The 27,325-nt window shown below is 38.4% G+C and overlaps 1 protein-coding gene and 1 pseudogene across 7 annotated transcripts in view; one reads left to right on the forward strand and one right to left on the reverse strand.

The window, feature by feature from the left end:
• Positions 1-27,325, forward strand: part of FAR1 (fatty acyl-CoA reductase 1) — a 75,664-nt gene that overhangs the window by 5,447 nt on the left and 42,892 nt on the right. For 2 of the 7 annotated variants that reach the window (XM_065943800.1, XM_065943802.1), the window contains one exon: positions 24,207-24,403. The exons of the other annotated variants lie outside the window; for them this stretch is intronic. The gene's annotated coding sequence lies outside the window, so the exon portion shown is untranslated. The remainder of the gene's footprint in view (positions 1-24,206; positions 24,404-27,325) is intronic. 7 annotated transcript variants of the gene reach the window in all.
• On the reverse strand, positions 5,875-11,974 carry LOC136174875 (small ribosomal subunit protein eS24-like; annotated as a pseudogene).

Genomic DNA, 27,325 nt, shown 5'->3' on the forward strand with positions numbered 1-27,325 from the left:
TGAGGAGGGGAACTTATAGACCTGTCTAGCTTGAAGAAACTGTATGCCTTTTTTCTTTTTTTTTTTTTGGTATGCCTTTTTTCTTATTAAAAAATGTGAAAGCCTTAAAGCCCTTTCTTAAACAATTGTATTTGTTGCTTTTTACTTTTTTTTTTCTCTTCATCTACTGTCTTCCTTCCCTGCTCATTTTTTCCTGGATCCTTGAGGGTATTTTCAGATTCTTGTTTCATTAGAGAGTATGAATTACTTTTTATATCTTCTTCAAGACAGACTATCTGAGAAAGTGGGTAAACAGTAAGTAGTTAATGAATGAATGAATATGTTTTATCTGGGTTAATAAAAGAATCGTTTAAATAAAATATCATCAAAGAGTTGTTGAGGTTTCATTGAGAAGTAATACTGCTCCCTTTCACATGAAGAATGAAATAAATATGTTTATAAAAGTTAAGTATTTGCTCTCTACTGGGCAGATGTACAAAGAAGAAAGTTCCTGAATCTGTTTCTAAAAAGCTCTCTGTTCTAATAGGCAAGACAGACTTCTTTAAACTTTATATTATGGAAAATTGCAAGCAAAGTTTAAAGAAGTCTGCTTTGCGTGATAGAACAGAGAGCTTCTTTTTTTTTAAATTATTTAATTGGAGGCTAATTACTTTACAATATTGTGGTGGTTTTTGCCATGCATTGACATGAATCAGCCACAGGTGTACAGGTTTCCCCCCATCCTGAACCCCCTTCTACCTCTTTCCCCACCCTGTCCCTCTGGGTTGTCCCAGAGCACTGGCTTTGAGTGCCCTGTTTCATGCATCAAACTTGAGCTGCTCATCTGTTTTACATATGATAATATACGTGTTTTAGTGCCATTCTTTCATATCGTCCCATCCTTGCCTTCTCCCACATAATCCCAAAGTCTGTTCTTTACATCTGTGTCTCTTTTGCTGTCTTGCATATAATGTCATCATTACTGTCTTTCTAAATTCCACATATGTGTGTTAATACACTGCATTGGTGTTTCTCTTTCTAACTTACTTCACTTGTGTAATAGGCTTCAGTTTCATTCACCTCATTAGAACTGACTCAAATGCATTCTTTTTTTTTTTATAGCTGAGTAATATTGCATTGTATATACATAGCACAACTTCCTTATTCATTTGTCTGCCAGTGGACAGATAGGTTTCTTCCATGTTCTAGCTATTGTAATCAGTGCTGCAGTGAACACTGGGGTACACGTGTCTCTTTCAGTTCTGGTTTCCTCCTCCTCCATGTGTATGCCCTGCAGTGGGATTGCTGAGTCACATGGCAGTTCTATTTCCAGTTTCTTAAGGAATCTCCACACTGTTCTCCATAGTGTCTGTACTAGTTTGCATTCCCACCAACAGTGTAAGAGGGTTCCCTTTTCTCCACACCCTTTCCAGCATTTATTGTTTGTAGACTTTTTGATGGCAGCCATTCTGACCAGCGTTAGATGGTACCTCATTGAGGTTTGATTTGCATTTCTCTGATAATGAGTGATGTTGAGCATCTTTTCATGTGTTTGTTAACCCTCTGTATGTCTTTTTTGGAGAAATGTCTGTTTATTTCTTTGGCCCATGTTTTGATTGGGTCATTTATTTTTCTGTTATTGAGCTGCATGCGCTTCTTGTATATTTTGGAGATTAATTCTTTGTCAGTTGTTTCGTTTGCTACTATTTTCTCCCATTCTGAAGGCTGCCTTTTCACCTTGCTTATAGTTTCCTTTGTTGTGCAAAAGCTTTTAAGTTTAATTAGGTCCCATTTGTTTATTTTTGTTTTTATTTCCATTACTCTGGGAGGTGGGTCGTAGAGGATCTTGCTGTGATTTATGTCAGAGAGTGTTCTGCCTATGTTTTCCTCTAAGAGTTTTGTAGTTTCTGGTCTCGCATTTAAATCTTTAATCCATTCTGAGTTGGTAAATCATCTGCCTGCAATTCAGGAGACCTGGGTTCGATTCCTGTGTTAGGAAGATCCCCTGGAGAATGAAATGGCAACCCACTCCAGTATTCTTGCCTGGAGAATCCCATGGACAGAAGAGTCTGGTGGGCACAGTCCATGGGATTGCAAGAGTCGGACATGACTTAGCGACTACACCACCACCACCACAAGTTGTTAGAAAGTTTTGTTCTTTTACAGGTGATTGATCAGTTTTCCCAGCACCACTTTAAGTTAAAGAGCTTTTCTTTTCTCTGTTGTATTTTTTTTGCCTCCTTTGTCAAAGATAAGGTGTCCATAGGTACATGGATTTATCTCTGGGCTTTTTGCTTTTTTCCGTTGGTCTGTATTTCTGTCTTTGTGCCTGTACCATACTGTCTTGATGACTGTAGCTTTGTAGTATAGTCTGAAGTCAGGCAGGTTGATTCCTCCAGTTCCATTCTTCTTTCTCAAGCTTGCTTTGGCCATTTGAGGTTTTTTGTGCTTCCATACAAATTCTGAAATTATTTGTTCTAGTAGAACAGAGAGCTTCTTAAAGACAGATTCAAGAGCTTTCTTCTTTGTATACATTTTATACATGCATATCACCAGCTTTAACAATTTTCAGCTTGTGGTCAATCTTTTTTATCTGTATCCTCACTCACTCCCCTTGCCCCCATCGCCTTTTAAATTTTGAAGCAAGTCCTAGACATTTTTGCCAGTTGTTAACCGTACAGCTTGATAAGTGAAACAGTAGACATGCTAATCTAACTGAAGTGGAAATTTCTTTGTGTAAATATATTTGAGACTTGTATGTTATAGTGTTTTGAGCAAGAGAAATTAGATATAATTTACTACGTGACAGGGATAAGTAGTTGGAGAGACTTGACTATATATATATAGTCATATATATAGACATATATAAAACAGAATATATATAGTCATATATATATAGACATATATAAAACAGAATATAGTAACATCAGATCATGTGCCTGGACTAGAGAGTCTAAATGGGAAATGACATTGGTGAGGTGTGTGATATGTGTGTGTGTAAATGTTAACCATTTGACAGTTTTAAGATTACTTAGAAATATCTCCTGTAGGTCATTCTTGTCTTTTATGGAATTTTTGCCAAAAAATGTTGGCTTGGCAGTCATTTGAGAACTCCTTCTTGAATGTAAGGAATTCATACCACTGTATCTTACTATTTTGGAGTATTGACCTAAAAACTTTGAAGTATTAGCTACAAATTAACGTTTTAAAATATCTCCCATAATGCAGAGTTTTAGTCAAAGGTCATAAACCCCTTTGAGCATCTCCTCATAGCTTTGTGCTATCTCTTCTCCTCAGAAAAAATACACATATGCACAATTTTTCATATAATTTCAGGGGGCTGATAAGCCTTTTAAAACACATTCAGATATCTTTGCATGTTTGTATGATAGAGATTCTGGTTTGTTAATTCATTCTTTAATGTTTAGGCAGAAAGCATACTGGTAAAATTCAACTTAAATTTATTTCTATGTGCTCCTGACCTTTTACAAACAAGTGTTTTTCATTATTGAGTGAAATTATAAATTTCATTATGGAAATGCTTAATTTTTTAAAAGACCCATTCTTAATTGGATTCTTGGGGAAGAACAAGCTGTAGCCAATTTAATGAGTATATAGGAATGATTTTACCAAAGATTTTGGAATAAGTGTGTGGAACTTTATAAAGTGGTTGCTGTCCATCCTGAATTAACATGAGATAGAATATGACTTAAGAATGAATAAATACATAAATACTGCTTTTTCAGAGGTAAAGGAAAGAACTTTGACTTTTTGTTGCCCTTAAATAGTTCAGGTCTGTGGAGGAAATGACCTGTTAAAGTATTTTGAGGTTCACATTTGTGTTAAAAAAAACTCCTAGATATGATACACGGGCTTAGAAACATGTATTGGTCTGACAAGGGATTAATTTTCAGTAGAGTCCTGAGATCGTAAGTGTTTATTGTGCATCTAGTGTGAAGGATGGTTCTAAATACATTTCTGAGAAGTATAGGGTTTTAAAAACTTGTGAATTGTAGCTAACAGTATTGGGTTGGCCAAAAAGTTCATTCCAGTGTTTCTGTACCACCTTACGGGAAAATCTGAGTGAACTCTTTGGCTAACTCAGTATAATCATAATTATGGGTATTAGCGTGAGCAGAATCCTTAGGAGATAGGAACAGATCAGTTAGCTGCTAAATGGGACATTTGACTCTGCAGAGCAGAACATAGATTGTTTGAAGATCAGTGAATATTGGTTGTATGGCTTTAAAGTGATAACCCTTGTGACCCATTTGAGTTAATAATTTTCTGAGTATCTAATGTATTAACTGGGAAATAGCATCTTGTAATACATGGTAATATCTAGACTTTGAGAAGTAGAAGAGGATTTATCCATCAGTGGTTTAACCTTCTCTTCAGTAAATTCTGTGAATGATCAGAGCAGTTAATTGACTTGCCCAAGGTCAGGTGCAGTGTTGCTCTTATTATCTTGACTCTCTTCATTATGGATCTCAGTTTCTGGAGAAGGAAATATCTTAATACTAGAGTTTTTAGCATTGTGACATTGATTCTCAATTGATAAATTGACCAAGAATTCTCTGAATTTTTAAACTCTAATATTTTTACTTTGCTGTATATGTTCTAATCCCATCTTTAGCATGATAACCTGTGGTCACAAGGCTTAATAGGGTAGGGTTCTTAGAAGCATTAAGTCACTTTCAGAGCTAGAAAAAGATAAAGAGTCCACAAAATCATCAAACACTTCCCTCCTTTTTTCTGTATCTTTCTGTGCTTGACAGCATTTTGTTGCAAGCTGTACATATGAACCTGGCAAAGTTCTTTTATTGTTGCAATAATTATAATTAAAAACCATGACCAGCTAAAGACAACACAATTTTACTAACGATGTTTGATTGTTCCTCTTGAAAATTACAGAATTCCATGTTTTGAGTGTGCGTATTTGGTAGAAGCTTTGCTGCATTGTGAGTTGCAGCACCCAGAATTAGTAATTGTATAGAAACTGAAGTCTTTGTATAGAAACTGAAGTCTAATAGCATCCTCACTTTTGCAACTTTTAATAACTGGCTTTATAGTTTATTCAGAATAGTCTTGAGGCTCAATGGAATGCTTTCTAAATCACTTGTAGTTCGTGGGAGGTTTGGCTCATGTTTGTACAGTCATTACCTGAGAAGGCTGGTGTGGTAATCGATGAGCTTCTCAGACACTTTGCTTTTTTAGCCGCATATGGAAATTTGTGAAAGGCCAGGCTTTCAAAGAGGTCTACTTTCTTTACCTAAGGACTTTTTGTAGGTCTTTGATATGCTAATGTGTTTTGTAACTCTCCTGGTTGGGGCTAAAGTGTACAATTTCCCAGTCCCATTTACCACGATTTGGAAAATGCTGCCTTGACTGAATAGAGCCTGTTTTTAAGTCTTGGGAACAGATTGAGAAGGCTTCTTAAGAAAGTGACACAAAAACAAGAAATACAGCATATAGCAGGAGCTTCAAAGCACTTTTATGTTGTTAAGGACATTTGCTATTGTAATCAGACTGAATATAAACTCTTTTAAACAAAGTCTGACTACTTCTATAACCAGTGAAATATCTGATTCTGTCAACTTGTTCTTAAAATTACTAATCTTCATGAATAGGCTTTGATAGCTTTAAATTAGACCACATAGGGTACATGATTGATAATCTGCCTGAGTCAGTTTTTTGGATAAACGTGTGTGTAGTCTCCATGGAATGATCAGGGTATACCTGGAACATTTTCCTGTTAAAGTTAATTTTACTGAATAATTTGAAGTATATATATATTTTTATTTCACATAAACATTCTTGGTTTATTAATCATCTCATGAAAAATTTGCACAGTCACTGCAGAATCTTTACTCCTTCTGTTGTCCAGTCTCCAGCTCACTTTTTGCCAGCACCAACATTGGCCTTTGCCGTTCTCTTGACTTCCTTCATTCTGTTCTTTGTTCCTTTTGCTGTTTTCTTGAGGTCTTTTCTTATACAGGCCATTTCTTGCACGTCAGTGTTTGAGTTCATTTTTCTTTCTATAATTTAAGGAATAGTAAAACCTGCCAAAGCCAGTTGTCTTACCACTACCAAAATGGATTCTGAATCCAAATTCAAAGATGACATCTGCTGTGGTCTTGTACATTTTGGCTAGTTTTACCTAAATTTCTATCTTAGCTATTTTTGCCTTCCCAGGGTGAAGGATGTTGATGATGTCACGCAAGTGTATGTTCCTCAGTTCTTTGTCTCATCACAACAAAAATTTGGAGTGATGGACATTAAAGCCCCTTGGCGGGTCACAGCTCTTGGGGAACAGACTGTGTTATAGCTCTTAAATAAATCAATGTTACAGCTCAGTGTTACAGCTCTATTTATTTAGGTAATAGCAGGAAAATCCATCTTTAAGGTGTGAGGGCACGTCGATCCAAAGACGCGAAGAGAAGATCACCCCATCGCAAGGGGGGGGAGAGAGAGAGAGAGAGAGTGGGGGGGGGCGCGGGAGTGTCATGGGGGGGGTGGGGGGAGAGAGAGAGAGAGAAGAGGGCTTTGGCTCCTCTTTTTATATGTTTTTTTTGTTCCCCCTGGGCCTGTCCTATGCAAATTGGGCTTAGGCAGGAGCGTTGTTTGTTTTACCTGAGGTTCTCACTCCGGTCCTCGGACCTTCCTTTGTTCTGTTTTCACGGGCTTTCCCTTCCAGGTCTTTTAGCCACCACCATTTTGGACTCCTTTTCCCTATTCTAACTACCTAACATTACCCCCTCAAGAGATGGGAGGCCCAATTCTTTGGGAATAGGGACGTCGAGTTCTCTCTGGCTACTTCCTGCTGAACTGGGACGGCGAGGGGCATTGGGCCTCCCCCTCTTGCTAGTCTCAGGCCTCAGAGTCCTTATAGCAGTGTCCATCTAAGGGTGACTGATGTTTTCCGTGGTTGGCTGTAGTTTTATATCTTTGTTCAACTGGCGCTGCATGTCGTAGCTTGACCTGGGCAGAGACAAGACAGGTTAGACAATTGACAGTACATGGAACATTCATTAGCAGCATCAGTATGGCATAACAAGGACTAGTAGGGGCATTAGCCAATTTTAAATTTACATTACCAGGATGGTTCAAGTCTCTTTGTTCAGAGATCAGAAGAACTATCTCCTGTCTGTTTTGGAGTACAATCTCTGCCAAGCTGTGTTGGCTCTTTAGAGCTGTCTTGAGAAATCTTATCCCCAGAGACCAGATTTTGGGGTTGTTTATTAGAAGGGCACTCATTTGTAGTTCTGAATAGGTATCTGAGATCTCCCAGGGGCTCATAGGTGTATTGAGTGTCCTCTTCTGTTTTCTTCCACGACTTGACTCGTGAGTAGTGAATCCAGGAGTCATGTCCTGGCACTTTGACCGCTGTGGGAGTAGAAAGTATTACAGGGTAGGGGCCCTTCCATGTGGGCTGGAGTCGAGCCTTTGGGGACCCATCTTTCCAAACTTTAATTAGGACTTGAGTGCCTGGAGCATATAGTGGCGAGTCTTTAGAGTCTTTTGGGTCCTGGTTCATACCCTACAAGCATATATCCTGTTGGAATTGCCCAAAGGCCATGGTATAAGACTGCAGGGTCTGTACCTCTGGATCTAGGAAGAGGTCATTGACAAACAAAAGGTCTTCTATCATGATTGCAATAGCTGCAAGATTTCTTAGGCAGGGGGGCCAGCCTTGGGCTGTTGGATCAAGTCTCTTGGATAAGTAAGCTACAGGCTGAGCTCAGATCCCAACCTTTGAGTTAACACTCCCAAGGCTATTCCCTCTCTTTCATGGACATAAAGTTGGAATGCTTTCTTTGGTTCTGGCAACCTCAAGACAGGTGCCTGAGTTAAGGCCTGTTTTAATGTAGCCTCTGCCTCCTTTTGAGGAGCTCTCCACATTAGTGGGATTGAATCATCTCGTCCCTTTAAGCTTTTTTATAAGGGCTGGGCAATTAGACCATAGTTGGGTATCCAGATTCTACAATACCCAGTTAGCCCCAGGAAAGCTCGCAATTGTTTTCGAGTCGTGGGGGAGGGCAACTGGAGGATTCCTTGTACCCGATCAGAGGACAGCCTCCTGGACCCATGTGTAATCTGAACTCCCAGGTAAGTGACCTTTGTCTTGACCATCTGTGCCTTAGCACGGGAGACTTTATATCCCCTTTCTGCCAAAAAGTTTAGAACCTGAATTGCATGTTGTTGGGCACTTTTTTCATCTGGAGAGCAGATTAGTAGGTCATCTACATATTGTAATATTTTCCCATAGGTCCCAGGTCCAGATCTAGGAGATCCCGGCTAAGGGCCTGTCCAAACAAGTGGGGGTTATCTCTGAACCCCTGAGGTAATACTGTCCAAGTCATCTGTTGGTGTTTTTCTCCTGGGGCCTCCCACTCAAAGGCAAAAAGATATTGGGATTCTTTAGCCAGTGGTATGCAAAAAAATGCATCTTTGAGATCCAAGACTGTAAACCACTTGGCACTGGGTGGGATTTCTCCCGAGATTACATAGGGATTGGGTACTGTGGGGTGGAGGGGGACTACAGCTTCATTTATGATCCGGAGATCTTGAACCATTCGCCAGGTTCCATCCTTTTTCTTTACTGAGAGGACTGGGGTGTTACATGGCGAACTGGTGGGGACCAATAGCCCACAAGCAAGGAATTTATTTTTTAAAAGCTGTAGTCCCTCCTGTGCCTCTCTTTTGAGAGGATATTGTTTCTGGTTAGGAAACCGAGTGGGATCTTGGAGGACAATGATGACTAGTTCAGCTTGGTGGGCTCGTCCAGGAATAACCTGATCCCACACCTGGGGGTTAATTTTGTCTTCCCATAGTCTTTGTTCTCTCTATATTGGAGAAGGTGTAATGGATTCTTCAGTAGTAACCAGAAGCTGTAGGGCCCTAGGGGCGGAAAAGCTTCCCATCACAAGGGTGGTCCCCAGTTTAGTGAGTATGTCTCTTCCCATTAAGGGAGCAGGACACTTAGGGACCACAAGGAACTGGTGGGAAAATATCTGTCCATCCAGCAACAAAGAAGGGCTTGGGTGAATCTTTTAGTAGTTGCTTTTCCTGTAGCACCCAAAATGGTACAGGTTTGGGAGGAGAAGGCTCCGGAGTAGGAGATCAAGACAGAGTAGGTAGCCCCTGTGTCAACCAAGAAATTCTCAGACCTACCTGCCACATCCAGTTGCACCCTTGGCTCCAGCCCCGTGATGGTTATCTGTGACAGGCAGGCTGGCTGAAGCAGGCTGCTTCAGTTGTGAGGGAAGGCTTGGCACTTGACCTTGAGGGTCTTGGGTCCCCAGGGCAGAGTGCCGCCCAGTGTCCCAATTGATGGCATTTGTGGCAAGCTGTTCTAGGAGACTTGTCAAGGTTAGGACACTCTTTGGCCCAGTGCCCCGCCTGTCTACAGATTAGGCATTTGCCTTGTGCTTTGTCATTCAAGGGCTTGGGGTGTGCCATAGGGCTTCCCTGGAGGGCGGCCAGCATCTGGGCATGCCTTGGCCTCCTTCTCCTCCTTCTCCTGTTCTCTGTTATAAAAGGTATTGGTGGCTGTCTGGATCATCTCATCTAGAGAGGCAGCAGAGTCTTGCTGCTGTAGCTGTTGTAACTGAATTCTGATATCTGATGCGCATTGGGACAGGAATTTGTCCTTTAAAATCACCTGTCCTTCATAAGAGTCTAAGTCCAAATTGGTAAACTTTTGGAGGGCCTCTTGAAAGGGCCTTTCTTGAAAGGCAATGGGGTTCTCATTGGACTCCTGAGTTATTGCTGAGACCCAGGCATAGCTGATTACTTTTTGCTGGGCTGCTTTCAGTCCTGCCTTTATACAGATTAGAAAATGATCCCTTTCCCAGATGTGCTCAGGGTCATTATAATTCCAGTTAGGATCAGAGGAGGGGACTGCAGTTTCCCCTACTGGGTATCTATCGCTTGACATGTGAAGCCCTGTTGCATACCTCTGGGCTTCCTTTAAGACGCTAGTATGTTCAGGGTCATCTAGTTATCAAGGATGCATCTCAAGGCCATCTGCCTGGAAGTGGATTGGTTATTTCCCATCTGAAAAAGAGTCATGTTAGGGAGGAAAAGGAAAAGAAAAAAACGAATAGGCTTTTTGAAGCTTATCCTACCCAGTACTGTGGCAACCTGAGAGCCAGGTGTCCCCAGGGTCAGGATGCAGATCTCCAGGCAGGCTGAGGCGTGACAGCCTCCTAGAGATCGAATCCCCGGGCAGGTCGAGGCGTGACGACCTCCTGGGACCCTTGGGACTAGTGGATCCCCAAAAGGCTGAGGTGTGACAACCTTTCGAGGAACAGATCCCTAGGCAGGTCAAGGCGTGATGACCTCCTGGGACCCCCGGGCTGGAGTTTGGGCATCCCCAAGGTCTCCAGCGTGACCAGTGCTAGGTAGGACTAAGGGGTTGGATGTTATACAGTTCTTGCCTCCCCAGGCCAGCTCTTTTCTGGTTATCCCTCTAGTAGATTGTAGAGGCAACATTGTGGGCCTGGATGGGGCTGAGGAAAGGAGTATGAAACAGGAAGGAAGGGGGGCAGAGCACAACCTTTGGAAGAATGACATAGCACCAGAGCATAACGTAAACTGATTAAAGTCAATTGGGTCCAATTGAGCAAACTTTAATCCCCAATCTGTAAGCCAATGGCTGGGATGATCCTCCCACTCATTAGCATATGAATTCGCTCCTCTCGCAAAATTTAGTTAGGCCACATTCCATGGCCGGTACCCTGTAGAATGGGCGCTTCTCTCTGAATCCTAGCAAATCCACCTCCCACTTAGCGCTTTGTCTCTCACTGAATGTTTGCAATAAGACCTCAGAGCCTGAGCCGGGCATCCTGGGTTTTAGTTGGGTTCGTGTCCTGGGAGAAAGCTAAAGGAGAAGAGGAAAAAACAGTGGGAAAAACGTGCCAAGGAATCCCCTTCATAGCCTACTTGAAAATTTGCTAGATATCTGACTGGTGCTCACAGTTTTCATTGGCCTGATTTTTGGCACAAAGAGTAAGGACAGAAGAACCCCCCCACCGGCTTGGGTAACAGCTACTGGGGCTCAGCAGATAGTGCCTTTGGGACATACTTAAAGAGTAACCTCTCCAGAGTCCCTCAATTGCGCCCACTGCCGCCTGCCTGTTCACGGGGGTTCAAGGAAACGAGAAACGAGAGATTGTAATTGGTAGGCATGTCCTTCTAGCCATAGGAGCGAGGACTTCCTGCTTTAACCGGAGGTCTTCTGGAATCTGAGGCTGAGCTGCGTGGGATTTCTGCTGAGTTTGTTTTTCGCTGCCCCGGTTTTCAGCACAACGGGCCTTCCCCTGCGCTGGGTTTTCTTCGCGTTCCGCTTCTACCGCAGGAGCTTCGCTGAGTTGGGCTCCTGCTGCGCTTGGCCTCTTCCGCGTGGAGTTTGTTTCATCCAGCTTAAACCCGAGTCACGGCACCATAGATGTCACGCGAGTGTATGTTCCTCAGTTCTTTGTCTCATCACAACAAAAATTTGGAGTGATGGACTTTAAAGCCCCTTGGCGGGTCACACCTCTGGGAGAACAGACCGTGTTATAGTTCTTAAATAAATCAGTGTTACAGCTCAGTGTTACAGCTCTATTTATTTAGGTAATAGCAGGAAAATCCATCTTTGAGGCATGAGGGCACGTCGATCCAAAGACGCGAAGAGAAGATCGCCCCATCGCGCGGGGGGGGGGGGGGGAGAGAGAAGAGGGCTTTGGCTCCTCTTTTTATAGGTTTTTTTTGTTCCCCCTGGGCCTGTCCTATGCAAATTGGGCTTAGGCAGGAGCGTTGTTTGTTTTACCTGAGGTTCTCACTCTGGTCCTCGGACCTTCCTTTGTTCTATTTTCATGGGCTTTTCCTTCCAGATCTTTTAGCCACCACCATTTTGGACTCCTTTTCCCTATTCTAACTACCTAACAATGACAATTTGTTTTTGGTTGGTCATGAACTTCCTGGTTTGGAGAATTACTGTTTCATTCATGATGGTTGCTGATCTTAAAACAGCCAGAGAGGAAGAGAGTGAAATATTTTTGTATTAATTTTAGGTATATTGTGAAATCAGATGGAAAACTTCCATGAATTTTTAAGCAAAATAGGATATTTTGATTTCTCTGTTGTTTTGTAGATGTTTAAGAAGTCTTATCTTTAGTAATACACTTGAAATATTAGGATACATTTGTATACAGTATTTCACTTTTCTGAGTTTGAAAGTATTAGGATAGAAATTACATGTCTTAACATGAAAATATTTTTATTAAGGTAAGGAGAGCCTGTAGCACAATTGTTGATCTAAAGAAAAATCATGTGTGACTTTGGAGATTATTTTTTAAGAATTGTTTTATCCCAGAATGGAATTGAATGCATGTTTTTGTAAGTAGTGGAATTGCTTTTCACCAAACATGTTAACAAGAGCACAGTCCTTTTTCTGTAAGCTTCATGGTAGAGACGTTACCCTATTGGTACAGACCTTAAGAACAGAAAGGAAAATGGGCGTTGCTAAAACATTTAAGTTTTCTTGTCAGCTGATAATTTTAATGCTGTAGAATTAATATTTCCTCTCTGATGAAGTAAAACTTGACATTTAAAGATGTTTTTGTGTTTGATTTTTATGTCACTCAAAGAAATTTATGAGTCTGATTTTTCTTAATGTGTAATTTTCCAGGATAATGAGGCACTTTAACTTGCTAAAGTGCCCTGCTTACAGAGCAATGTCAGTATTCAAAATAGTTGTGTAGCGCCCTAAGGACTGATAAACCTACTGAGATTCGTTACTGAGAAGTATCCTAGACATTGGGGGAAAATGGATATAGAGAGTTAAATATTGGCATCAATATCTGTGTAGGAAAACAGAGTGGCCATTATATTTACTTCAATGGGTGCTTACAACAGGGTTAGACACTAGCATCTTTTATTGAAAACCAAGATGCTAGAGCTATTCTTTTGTTTGTGGAAAAAATGCTTTGTAAGCCTTAATTTTTGAAAGGAAAAAGGAACCCACTATTATTATCAACTTGTACATTTTGAGTTGGGATTTTAGCCCTTTTTTTGTTGTTTACAGCTCACTTGCAGAGGAGGTTTTCATTTATGTTGAGTCTTAAAACACTTAAGACTCTATAGAGTTATTTTTTTTTGTTATTTTTTAAGTTAATCTTTATATAAATAAAGATTCTAGAGTTATTAAAATATAGTAAAAAAACATTTGTGGTTCCCAGTATGCCTCTATCAAAAATTTTTAAAAGAAAATAGATGCTCACTTACAATATGAGGCCTCTTAATAGTCTAGCTAGAATGAATTGGGTTGTTTTTGGCTGCAAGTATGTCAACTCCAAGTAGAAATCTACTGGTTAGAAGTTCACAGTTAAGTGAATATGGGAAAATGAAAATTTTATTAAGTGAATGAAATTATTTGTTAGGCAAAATCAGTTGACCCTGGAGCAACAGTGGGGGTTAGGGGTGCCAGTCCTCAGGGATGTCAAAAAAATCTATATGTAATTTTACAGTTGGCCCTCTGTATCTATGGGCTTGCTTTCCTGGTGGCTCAGATGGTAAAGAATCTGCCTGCAGTGTGGGAGACCTGGGTTTGATCCCTGGGTTGGAAAGATTCTCTGGAGGAGGTCATGGCAATCCACTCCAGTATTCTTACCTGGAGAATCCCTATGGACAGAGGAGCCTGGTGGGCTACAGTCTTCGCGGAGTTGCCAAGAGTCAGAAACGATTGAGCGACTAAGAAACAACACTCTATGGTTCTGCATCCTCAGGTTCAACTGACTCTGTTATACAGTACTGTGGTATGCATTTATTGAAAACAATCTGTGCATAATTACACTCATGTAGTTTAAACCTGTGTTGTTCAAGAATCATCTGTACTGGAAAATATGAGACCCATGGGCCGTGTTTTTAAAAGACAAAGTTTTAGGTGGCTTAAGTATTTCCTGTGAAATAGGTCAGACATGGATTAAATGTGTTGTTAAACCAGGTTCATTTGCCCCATGTGTGCAGTAGGCCAAAATGCTTGCAACAGACTCAAAGGTTTGCAATAGAGAAAGAGTTTATTCAGGAGGCAGTCAGGTGAGGAGATAGGAGAACAGAGATCAGATTCGCTTCCCTGAAGGTAAGGGGTTTGCAGTCTTTATGGAATAAAGAAGCATAGTGGTATTAGGCATGGGGAAAGGTAGGGAAAAGCTGAAGTAATCAGTATTCTTTGTAGGTGTATCTGAGTTACATGCTGCTTCTTGAGATGCATGTTCAAAATTGGAGGCACTTGGCATGATCTGAGGGTGGATTTTTGAGCCCTCTGACATCATTTGTTGGACACTTGCATAGGCCCAGTTTTAGTGTCAGTGGTCCCAACCAAAAATCTTAGCCAGCTTAAACTGAATAAGAGCTGACTCCAAGTTTCTGAAAAGCAGCATAAGCCACTGATACTGTAGGGACACATTCAGCAGAGGTATATCTGTAGGGGGTGTTTAAAAGAGTTAGAAGAAATAATTAAGATGAGTTTGATCGATGGAAGCAGATTCCAAGCAGAAGGGTTTCTAATAAGCTGTTCTCTTAGTTGCTATTCTGTAAGACATGCTCAAGAATTTGTTTTAGTCATCAGTTTGTTAATCTATGGGAGAGTTTCAAATGGTTGACCATTTCAAGAGTAATAGTCAGTCACTTTACCATATTCTCTGTGGCAGATTGTATTTTCTGAATGTAGTTGTAACAATATCTTCCTTCTCATATGTTCTTTTAATGTGACCTTGATTATTCTCTCATCCTGAGGTGGCATTTTATGCCCCCTTCGCTTGAATTTGGGTGATCATGTGATTCACTTGTGAGCAATAAGGTGTGGTCTGAAAAGGTGAACTCCCTGTCCAACTCAACAAAATACTGGTCTTGAAGTCTTTGGCAGGTTTTAAGCTGTATAGCCTGAGATCGCCGTGCTGTCCCAGACTGCCTCATGTGGACAGACTACAGGACTCCAACAGCGGGAGCTGGGACTGTTCAGCTAAAACTGCTTGTTAGAGCTCTTCCAAATTCCTAACTTTGAGATACAGTGAGAGAAAATAAAAATGATTATTGTTGTTTTAAGACATTAAGTTTTAGTGTGATTTTGTTACATAGCAGTAGATAATCAGAACACTGCTTTCCCCGAATATGCTACTGTATACTGAAATTTATCAGTATACAGTATTTATCTCTATACAGTATTTAGATGTACAGTCAGTGATATATCCCACTGATTTGTTCTGGGATCTGATCTTTAACTTTATTTTGGTCTTTTACCTCTGATACATAAAACTTTTTTCTTCTCTTCTTTCCTGTACCCATTTAGAAAAACCATTCCATCTCTTAACTGTTTAGTAGAGTGTGTTTTGGTAATTGAAACTGTCATGTTTGTTGGAAAGTGCCCATGATGTGTTTATTAGGTTTTAAGGACACATGAACATCTTTAGAAAGCCTTTTGTTCTAGTCTTTTGTTCTTTAATTTTAGTTACTATGATATTTGACCTTCTTATTAGTTTTCCAGGGTTGCTGTAACAAAGTACTACAAATTGGGTGGCTTAAAACGACAGAAATTTATTGTCTAACAGTTCTGGAGGTTAGAAGTCTAAAATCCATGGTCTGTCTGAAACCTGTAAGGGAGTCCTTCCTTGCCTCTTACTAATTTTTTCTTAGCATTTTTGGTATTCCTTTGCTTGTAGATCCAATGTGTAACTCCAGTTTTGCTTTTGTTATCAGGTGGAGTTCTCCCTGTGTATCTCTGTCTGCAAATGCATCTCCTCTTATAAGGACACCAGTGATGTTGAATTAGAGACCCATTTTGCTCCAGTGTTATATCATTTACCTTCACTAATTATACTTCAATGACCCTGTTTCCAAATAAGTCACATTCCAAAATCCTAGGGGTTAGGATTTCAACATGTCTTTTTAGGAGGAACACAATTCAATCCATAACAGGCTTTGAGAGAGATTGATATAATTATGTTTTAACTGTTTACACATTTTTACTCCAGCCTCCCTGGTAGCTCAGATGGTAAAGAATCTGCCTGCAGTACAGGAGACCTGGGTTTGATCCCTGGGTCGGAAAGATCCCCTGGCGAAGGGAATGGCAACCCACTCCAGTATCCTTGCCTGGAGAATCCCATTGACAGACCATGGGGTCACAAAGAGTTGGTCACGACTGAGTGACTAACACTTTCACTTTTCACTCCAGATTATATGTGAATGGGGTTTTTAATCGTGACCTTGAAGAAGCTCTGTTCTCTGCATTTTAGGTCCTCCTCCCTCTAGCATACACACATAGTACACATAAAATTTGATAGTAGTTTTTTTACTGTTAGACTTACTGACCCTTTTGAGAATCTGATAAAAGCAGTGGATTTTTTCCTCTAGAATAATGTAGAGATATATGCATGAGATTGCACACCTGTACACACACATATATAAACACACTCAGAAAAATATTTTTCATGAAACTAAGTGTCCTTGGATACCCGTCTCCATGCAATCCTGTTCATGAACTTCTAGATTAGAAAGATATTAATTCCTAGCAGTTACAGATACCTAATCTTTTATTGGAAAACGAATGAAATGGAAAAACAATAAGGAAGAAGCAGAAGTATGTATATGGGGTATCCTCATGGTCATCGTTGTAACTCAGTGTAGCTTTTGGGGGAATTTTCATACTTAGGTAATATTAGCTATGTGCTTAGTCTCTTCTCTGCTTCCAATCCCATTCCTTTAGCCATGTAATACTTTTACGTAGAAAAGAATAGGTACTTTTAGACCTATTACTTAAAGCCCATGTGCCACAACTATTGAGCCTGTGCTTTACACAGATTATAGACAAACTTTGTATCTTCCACAGTGTTGTGGTTAGCTCTTGACCTCTTTACGTTCTGTGTTGTGTTTTGATTATCGTATCAAGATTTTTTTGAACATGGTAGTGGTCTAGGGTTTCTGAGTCTATGACTGGATTGGATACTCCATGCTCTTCTTCATTTGTAGTCTTTTCTCCAAAACAGTCTTGCCCAGGCTTCAGCCCTGAACAACTTAATGGACTTCCCTTTTAAAAATAAAGATATTTTTAGTCTATCTTAAAAAAGGTTATCAGTCATGTCTTTGTTTTGCATTTAGTTTGTGGCATATCTGTATAAATGAAGCCTGGCATTCATTTATTGATTTTTTTAAGATGTAACAATCGAGTATTTACTCAATTTTAGTGATATGCAAGTTAACTCTAGCAGTAGTGGAATCATAGGCAATGAATATTTAGACTGTGCTGGTACAGTCGATACCATTGATACCTTTCTTAGTTCATTTTTCTGAATGTGAAATATTCAGAATCTTTATTTAGAAATAACAGGTTGGCAGACTATGACCTATGAACTGTCTTCCTGTTTTTGTGAATAAAGTTTTATTGGAACACAACCATGTCTATTTGCTTACTGGTCATGGCTGATTTTGTGCCACAAATGGCAGAATTGAGTAGTTGCTACTAAGATTGTATGGCCCACACACTGAAAATATTTATTACTTGACCCTTTACAGAAAACCTTTGCCAACTCTTGGTTTAAAATATTTTGGAATTAATTCCCCCCTTTTAAGAATATTTGAAGTTTTTTTTGTTGTGGTTTTGTTTTTCAGTCATAGAATCTAAGGGATATTAAAAGGCCATTTAGCTCAGCATTCTATTTACTGCTGCTTGAGTTTCCTTCAGTACTCCTGCCAGGTTGTCCTCCAGCTTAGAGGTGTAGGATGATGTGACAAAACAGCATTGGATGTGACTGTGTTAAGCACAGAATTGTCCCTGACTGGGAGTCAATCAGTGACTCCCCATGGAAAGATAGATGAAGTAGATTATTCTTTGTTTTCCCCACTGTCTCCATTGGTAGGTTATTTACTTTGGGTTAGTTACGTGTTAGAGGCACAGAGGAGTCAGTTTTTAAGAGGAAGACAGCTAAACAGATCCTACTTTAGGTGGAAATTTTTAGAAAGCTGGAATGAATGTTTGGACATTGTCTAGAGACTTTTGTATTCAGTGCTTACTTAGTTTTTCTAAACAAATCTATAGCAGCTAAAACTTAGAACTACAGCTATCTTTTGTCAGCTTTTACTGTTTGTGTTCAGTAAATACTGGTACAGAAAAAACATACAGGTAGAGCCAATCTCATGCAGATCTTCACTGTAGTATTTGGTACTTTTGTGTACTTGATTCCTTGGTGAGCTTGATGAATGTCCTCTCAGGAGATGGAAGAGAGGGGTATCTGATCCAAAGATCAACCTTATCCTGATGGGGGAAGAATTTCTCACATTCCATTTAGGAAATCCAGCCTGTTAAAATCTTGTTAAACAGCAGTTTCCCAGTTAAAGCACCTTCTGGTTTTTAATATAGTAGGTTTTCCATCTAATAAAGAAATGGAGGGCTTCCCTGTTAGTTCAGTGAATCTGAACTGCCCACCAGTGCAGGAGACACGGATTCGATCCCTGGTCTGGGAAGATCCCACATGCTCCGGAGCAGCTAAGCCCTGTGCGCCACAATTATTGAGCCTGTGCTCTGCAACAAGAGAAGCCACTGCAGTGAGAAGCCCACACACTGCACCTAGAGAGTAGCCCCCGCTTGCTGTGACTAGAGAAAGACTCACATGGCAGCTGGAACCAAAATAGATGAAAATATGCACGGACAAAAATACATGGAAAAAAGGAAACGCTCAGGTAATAAAGGTTACCACAAGAAGGGTAAATCCTGTGTATCTTAACGCAATGATACTCTTCTATTTTCACTTTAAAAAAATTTTTCATACTGTTTTTTCCTCTTAGATGAAAGGGAGTTTGTAAATTGTTAGAGGACAAAAGATAATGGAGACTGGCTAATTGATGGGAAAATACACTCTTTCAAATTTTTTTTGGTACCTTCTGATTTTTCTATTTTACAAAAATAGTGATTTTTAAAAATACATAACACATGCACTGGATATATAGTGAGAAACAAATGTCCATAATTTCTCTTCCTGAGCTATCCAGTTCTCCCTCCCAGAGGCAACCGTTATTATCAAGTTTTGGGCTTTTTTTGCTAGAAAAATCTATTTATTTGTAAACATATGCATTCATTTGTCTTTCTTTTTCCATAAAAAGTGGTATATTATACAGTATATTACATCTTGGCCTTTAAAATTAATCATGAATCTGTGTTTCACATCAGTATAAGCTGAACCACCTCTTCCCTTTTTTAGTCCTCAGAGGTTTAGTTTAAACCTTCTAAAATCATTAATTTCCTTCCCAGAATTAAAAAATGAGTTTATGTGCATGTGACTATAAGAGTATATAATCCAGAGATAAATTAGCTCTGAGTTGGCCTTCCCTGATGGCACAGAGGGTAAAGCATCTGCCTGCAATGCAGGAGACCTGGGTTCGATCCCTGAGCCGGGAAGATCCCATGGAGAAGGAAATGGCAACCCACTGCAGTATTCTTGCTTGGAGAATCCCATGGATGGAGGAGCCTGGTAGGCTACAGTCCACCGGGTTGCAAAGAGTCGGACATGACTGAGCAATTTCACTTGCACTTTTACTTTGGTAATAATTTTTTTTTCCTAGTCTAAAAATTATACTCATAAGTAAATGATTATTTGCAGGAAAAAGAAAAGATAAATTAACGTTTTTTAGACTGAAATATTATAGATCAGACTGACTGTTGAGGGACTATACTGAGAAATCATTTCCAAAGAAGTAGAGGAAAGATGAATACAAAAATGTAATTATGTGCTCAGCCTTAATCCTTACACAAACGCTATAAAGTGAAGGGTGGGAGGTATATATGCTGTCTATATGTTTTTAGAGATGAGGAAGCTGCAGAAACAAACAGATAAGTAAGCTCACCCCCAAGATAAATGGGTGCACCTGAATTCCAGCCCAACCCTGCCAGACTCAGGTCCTTACTGCATCATGGCATTGGGCTGCCCGAAAGGATTGTTCCACAAAGTGAGCCTAACTTACTTATCAGGAAACAGTTTATAACAGGACCAGATTCAGTAGAATACTGAAAATGGCCTCACCAGAGACTTAGTTTTTTAATAGCTTATGTAGGGGAGGAAAAACTTTTCTTCTGTCCCTTTATGCTCTATGACTGAGGCTTACAAATCAAAATGACAAAAGACAGAGTAATAGAAAAGGCATACGTATGGTTTTTAAACTTGCATAAGGGCATCACAGAAAAGTGAAGACCCAAAAAGACGTGGTTTTCACCTTGAGACTTGAGAGCTTATATACTGTATTAAAAAGGGTTATAAATTATGGAGAAGTGACTAGACACAAAGGAATTTGGACTTTAGGGGCAATATATTGTGGGAAGGTAAATATGTGGGAAAACTAATAGAAGATATAGGTTACTTTAGTAAAGTTTTTGGTGCTAACTTTCCGTCTTCTTTATCGCCATAGAACTCACCCAGAGAGTCCTCATTATGGCAGCCCTCAATTCTTGGAAGTTTCTGCTTTTAATCAAATGAGGGAAGGTCTGAGAAGAAATCTTTCTGCTTATCTTAAATCTCACTTCCTTCAGCTCAAAGTAATCCATGTGCCATTAGCGACAATTTGGGAGTACAAATATCTGAGCCCATGCCCCGTTACACAAAACTCACTGTTTTTCAAAGGTAGTTAAGTGTAGTATGTAGTATTTATATATATTTATATATAGGTATAGGTATTTGTATATATTGTTACAGGTGTTTGTAGAAACATGTTTGAATTTTGTTATCAATCTTTTTTTTTTTTATCATTAAAAAAATACTTTATTTTTGTGTCACTGTGGATTCTACTACCCTCAGCAATATGTTATCAATCTTAAGCAAGACCTTATGCTCTCAGAGCTTCTTGTCTGCCTTATCTAATTACCTCTACTACTCTGAGGGTTGTTTTTTTTTTTTTTTTAATTTATTCCAATAAATAATTATATCTAGGAAAAGTCTTTCAGTGAATCGGGTAGAGTAGACTTGGAAATAAATCCGCTAGCCTTTGGTTAAGTGTTTACTCCTTAACCCCAGCATGTAATCCTTTTATTTAAACCGATGGTGGTAATAATTAAGTCTGCCTCGATGGCCTGTGAGTCAGATTCTGGGTTCGACAGTAGACCTTATCCTTTCTCATTCTCTTTGTTGGCTGCCTCTGGAAATGGCCTTCAGGGAAATACTGGTAAAGTCTACAGCCTTTGAGTTTTAACTGTTGATAAGAGCCTACCTGCATTGAGAAAGAAAAATTATTAAGAAGGCTTGTAGGAAATTGTATCTGAAAGCATGAGAGATACAGTTTTTTGTGCTTAATCTCTCCTTTTCCTGTCTTGCCTTTATTATTTATTTTTATCACTGGTGAGTCTTCTATAAAACTTTACTTCAAGCCCATGGATCCGCCTTGTTCCTTCCTCTCACCATATCCTAATCTCCAAGTACTGTTCATATTTGTCTTTCTGCTTAGCAAGTATCTGAAACAACTACTTGAAATGTGTTAAAATTTTAATTTGAGTTGTTCTTAGCTTTAATATAGGCAAAGGAACTCCCATTTCTTGGCACTAAAAAGCTACTTTTTGTGGGCAGATTTTTATGGTTTTCTTGGTTTTGTAATACCCCAATCTCTCATTTTAATTGTTTTGTCTATTTAAATAACTCTTTTTTTTACAAGTTGAAAATGAGAGAAAAACTTATCTAATTATTTTATCTTAACTAAGTTTCTAAAAGTAATGAGACAACATGATTGACTTTTCATTAATATTAGGACTTTTATTAAGAGACTACAGTTATTTTACAAAGGTGCAGTTTATGTTGATTGGGTGGGTGCTGTCTTAGAATTATCTGTGGTTTCTCTGTGTCCGTTTCAGGCTCTTTTTGCCCATGAGACCTGCATGTTCTCCTTTTATGAATAAGGGAACAGGTTCAGAGTAGTAGTTTTGTCTTAGGATCTCATGGCTTCAAAGTGGCAGAGCTTGAACTTGAGCTTCTAGCAAGTGAATGTATCTTAGTTTCAGTAGTTTTGTAATATGTTCTCTTAATGTAAGTTTATATGCATAATATAAAACACACTAGCAAAGCCCACTTTAGCAAGAAAGCCTTGAAAGTAATTGTGATATTTGGTACCCATCATTTTGCTGGTCTTGGCAAAAGATTTCTGCCTCTTTAACTTTTGAACCATAGGATAAGGTACTTTCTGAAGAAGATACCCAGCTGCCACTGCTTGGTGGTTTTCCTAAGACAACTCAAGAACAGTGAAAATAAATATGAGTCATGTTTCCCTGCTTCTCTGCCCTGGCACATGGAAATAATACTGCTGCTTTTCTCATTCTTGCAGTGCTTCAGATACTTTTCAACGGATCATAGGACCGTTAGATATCTTTTCATTTAAGTAAAATCACACAGTAAGAATCTAAACTGCATGTTCTGGAAGGATTGGCAGCATTTCTCTCCTGGTTTCTGCTTTTCTGGTAGTTTTTGGCCATAGTGACAGGACTCTGTGGAAAATGTGATCAGTCTAGACTTGGCTTAAAAAAATTCTCATTTGTACTGGCTTTGCCAGTAAGTTAATAGGGTAAAGTGTATTGGTGGGTGGGGGAATCAAGAATACCTGGAGACAGAGTGTAAAAATACTTGGTGCTTGTAAAGTTTGTGGTTGCATTGTGATAAAGTTGGGGAATTGTGGAAATCTGTTCTTTCTTCCATGAAGAAAACCCTAAAGATAAAATCATGTGCAGATAGTTTTAAGCTAAATACCTGAAACTCTCTTAGCTCTCTTAGTCTTTATACTCTTAAGGACAGAATATTAAGTTTGGTAAAAATTTTTATTTGATGTTAACAAACTGGCTATTTAGGCTTTATAGGGTGTCCTCCCTGATAGATAAGGAAGAAAGTACTTAGATGTGTTTTTTTTAGGGTTGAGCCAAGCATGTATTCAGGCTATAAATGCTCAGTGATTAAGGGGAAAATTTGCTTAGTATCTTTTTCTGTCTTAAATGCATGTGCACACCTCTGGAAAACTTTCTGGTGCCTGGTATCTGGTAGGTGATTAATAAATGTTTGTTGAACAGATTTTTGCATAGGAAGGAATTGAAGCTCAGTGAATTAGATAGCTTGTTCTAGGTCATGTGCTCAGGACACTGTGTTTAACATATATGTAGTACGTAGTTGTTATTAGTATTTACCAGATTTGTTAGGTGTATTGATGCAGAATTATTCTTCATTTCTCCCCTATGACAACTTTAGTGCTCTATAGTTTTAATTAGATTTGGGGTTGGCAAAGTCTTGAAATAGTCTTTTTATTTATTTATTTATTATCTTTTTTATTTTTTAAATTATGAAGATGTGATGACACATTTGCAGGAGACTTGGAAAATACAGAAAACAGTTACATATAGCTTCACTATATATTACAATTATTTTTTTAAGTAGATAAATTAAGATTTTTAGTTGGAGTTTCAATATCAGACTCTCAAAAATTAATAGAACAAATAGACAGGAAAGTAGAAGGATATAATAGACTTGAAAAGCACTGTGAACTAATTCAACATGATTAAGATTTATACAATTTTCACACAACAGGATACAAATTCTGTTCAAGTTCCCATAGACTATAAACCAGGAAACACTGGAACTAAAACAAGGAATCTAAAACAAGGTACAAAAATTTCATGATCTAGAGGTATTGAAATCATACAGAGTCTGTTCTCTTATCACTATGAAATTATGTTAGAAATCAATGTCAAAAGATAGTTGAAAATAACCTACATGTTTTCAAGTGCAGTTTGACATTTACCCAGAGAAATCTTTGATTTAACCATTGAAAACTTCAATAAAATTAAAAGACTGGAAAAAACAGAGGGTGATTGCAGAGAAGAAAGCACTTAAATGAGAAATTAATATCAAGGCCATTTAAAAAACCCCATTGTATTTGGAAATTTAATGTCTTCTTTTAAATGATGGATGTATCTAAGAAACCATTACAAGGAAAAGTAGAAAATATTTTTAACAATAAAAATGAAAAGAGAATTTATCAATATTTGTTGCATGCAGCTGAAGCTGCTCATTGCAACTAAATACAATGTAGAATCTTGAATAAAATATGAAAACAAATAGTGGACACTAGCATAAAATTTTGTCAAATTTGAACAAAATCTGTACCTTAGTTAATACTATATGATGTTTCCTGTTTTGTTTTGCTTTTTACAACACAACATTTCTTTATGTTTTCAGAATTGCATTAGAAATTTCAAGCCTCATTCAAATTAAAAAAAATCACTAAAATAATAACTGGACTAGAGACTTCTAGCAGTAATGCTAGATGCCAGAATGAATCCACTATATCAAAAGTTTTGAGTGAATATAAATTAGAAATCTGGCATTCTATTCCAACTTAGACAAGTGGAACCAAAATGTCATTAATTTTTTAGGTAAGTGAAAATTTAAAGTTTTCTATAATATATACATTTATACATACTCTCTCTTTTTATATGTATACAAAAGCTTGTCTGCACTTGATAAAAACTGGAGAAAGAACAGCAAAAAAAGATAGGGAAATTGGAAAACATAAACTAAATGAAATGGGAGTACTGAATATGAAATAGGAAAAGTGAAACAAACTAGATAAAAGTAAAAGATCATCATATAGTCCAGTTGTTTTTAAACATGGCAGTTCATTAGAATCATATCTGGAGCTTTGGAGAAAAAAATTACCTGTGGCATTTATATTTAAAAAAAAAATTCCAAGGTAATTCTAATGTGCATCTGGGTTTTAAAAAGTAATTACAGATTTTTCTGTTAAATGGTAGTTTTAGTGATATAGAATCCAATTATTTTCTGTTGACCAGTCAGGGTACAGTGTTATTAAAATGAATGATAGTAACATAATCTCGGAAGTAAAAGATGTTTGTCAGTTTTCACAATCAATAGCCAGACAAAAAATAAAAGATCATTACAATTGCAAGCCATAAAGGACACATGATTAACCTAACAATGTAAAATAATTACATACAATTGAGGGGTTAAATAGAGTGATGTGGTAAGTGGAGGTACATGCATGCAAATTTTTCATCCACCCAGTTAGTCTGTGTGTCTTGGTTGATGCATTTAATCCATTTACATTTAAAGGTAATTATTGCTGTGTGTGATCCTATTCCCGTTTTCATTTGTTTGGAGCTTGTTTTTTGCAGGTCTTTTCCTTCTCTTGTGTTTCTTGCCTTAAGAAGTTCCTTTAGCATTTGTTTTATAGGTGGTTTGGTGGTAACTTTTGCTTGTCTGTAAAGCTTTTGATTTCTCCATCAAATTTGAACTAGAGTTTAGCTGAGTGTTCTTGTTTGTAGGTTCTTCCCTTGCATCACTTAAAATATATTGTGCTATTCCCTTCTGGCTTGTAGAGTTTCTATTGAGAAATCAGTTATATAACCTTGTAGGAGCTTCCTTGTATGCTGTCATTGTCTCCTTGTGACTTTTATTAGTTTATCTTTGTCTGACTTTTGTCAGTTTTATTACTGTATGTCTCAATGTATCCCTTCTTGGGTTAATCCTGCCTTGGGGCTCTCTGTGCTTCTTGGACTTGGTTGACTAACATCTGAAGCAAGTGAAGATCTCCTTTGTGCTTCATTATCTCCTCAGGCCTTTCCCATTTTTCTTTTCTTCTTACTGAAATTGTAGCTCTTCATATATTCTGGGTAGTAATTGTATTATGCATGCTACTGCAAATACCTTTTACCTGATTTGCCTTTTCTCTCTATTAATAGTGTTGTGAGATGAACTCAATTTTAGTGGTTTCCAGTTTGTCAACATTTTTCCTTTTTGATTAATACTACTTGTGTCCTATTTAATAAATGTTTCCCTAACCCAATTGTAGAGATGTTCTATGTCATATTCTAGTCTGCCTTTCACATTTGGATGTATAGTCTTTCTGGAATTCATTTTTGTGCGTGGTATGATATACGGTAGTCTTTTCTTCTTATCCCAGTACCATATTTCTGTAGCTTTATAATACATCTTAATACATGATAATGTAAGTCCTCCAGCTTGTTCTTACTGCTTGTCTTGGCTACTCTTGGCCCTTTGCATTTCTGTATCATTTTAGAATCTTAGTTTCTATACCTAAACAAAAACAGCTTAAACTTTGGTTAATGTGTTGAATCTGAGGAATATAGTATATACATCTTTCTATTTATTTAAGTATTGTTTAACTTCTCTCAATATTTTTTAGTTTTCAGTATGTTTCACATTTACTTCTAATTTTTGGTATTTTCAAAAATAATTCATTAAGATAAAAACTCAAATAATATAAAATTGATCATTTTAAAATGAAAAATTCAGTAACATTTATTTCATTCAATGTTATGCAGCTATTGCCTTTGTCTAGTTTCTAAACATTTCTGTCTCTCCAAAGTAAAGCTCCTTAAGTAGTTTTCCCCCATGGCCCACTCTTTTCACCCTTCAACCCGTGCCAACCGCTAGTGTGCATTCTGTCTTTATGGATTATCTATTCTGGTGATTTCATGTAAATGAAATCCTGTAGTATGTGGTCTTCTATATCTGGCTCTTTAAACTTAGTATGTTTTTGAGATTCATCCTCATTGTGTAGTACATGTCAGTATACTTCATTCCTTTTTATGAATGAATAATATACACAGAGTAGTATATATACACAGCGTATATTCCATGATTTGTTGATCCATTCATTTGTTGATAGATTCTTGGGCTGTTTACATTTTTGGGCTGTTGTGAACACTGCTACTGTAAACAAGTGTATACAGGTACTTTTTTGAGTACCTGTTTGCAGTTCTTTTGGGGTATATATCTAGGAGTGCCATCACTTCATGGCAAATAGATGAGGAAACAATGGAAACAGTGAAAGATTTTATTTTCTTCAGCTCCGAAACCACTGTGAATGGTGACTGCCCCTATGAAATTAAAAGACTTGCTCCTTGGAAGAATGACAACAACAAACCTAGACAGCATATTAAAAAGCGGAGATATTATTTTGCCTACAGTGGTCCGTGTAGTGAAAGCTCTGGTTTTTCCACTAGTCATGTACAGATGTGAGAGCTGGACAGTAAAAAAGGCTGAGAGGAGAAGAATTGATGCCTTCAAGCTGTGGTGCTCGAGAAGACTCTTGAGAGTCCCTTGGACAGCGAGGAGATCTAACCTGTCAATCCTAAAGGAAATCAGTCCTGAATATTCTGATGTTGAAGCTGAAACTCCAATACTTTGGCCACCTGATGTGAAGAACTGACTCATTGGAAAAGACCTTGATCCTGGGAAAGATTGAAAGCAGGAGGAGAAGGGGACAACAGAGGATGAGATGGTTGGATGGCATCACCGCTGCGATGGACATG

The sequence above is a fragment of the Muntiacus reevesi genome, chromosome 9 (genome assembly GCF_963930625.1).
Source record: "Muntiacus reevesi chromosome 9, mMunRee1.1, whole genome shotgun sequence".
In the NCBI taxonomy this organism is placed as follows: Eukaryota; Metazoa; Chordata; class Mammalia; order Artiodactyla; family Cervidae; genus Muntiacus; species Muntiacus reevesi.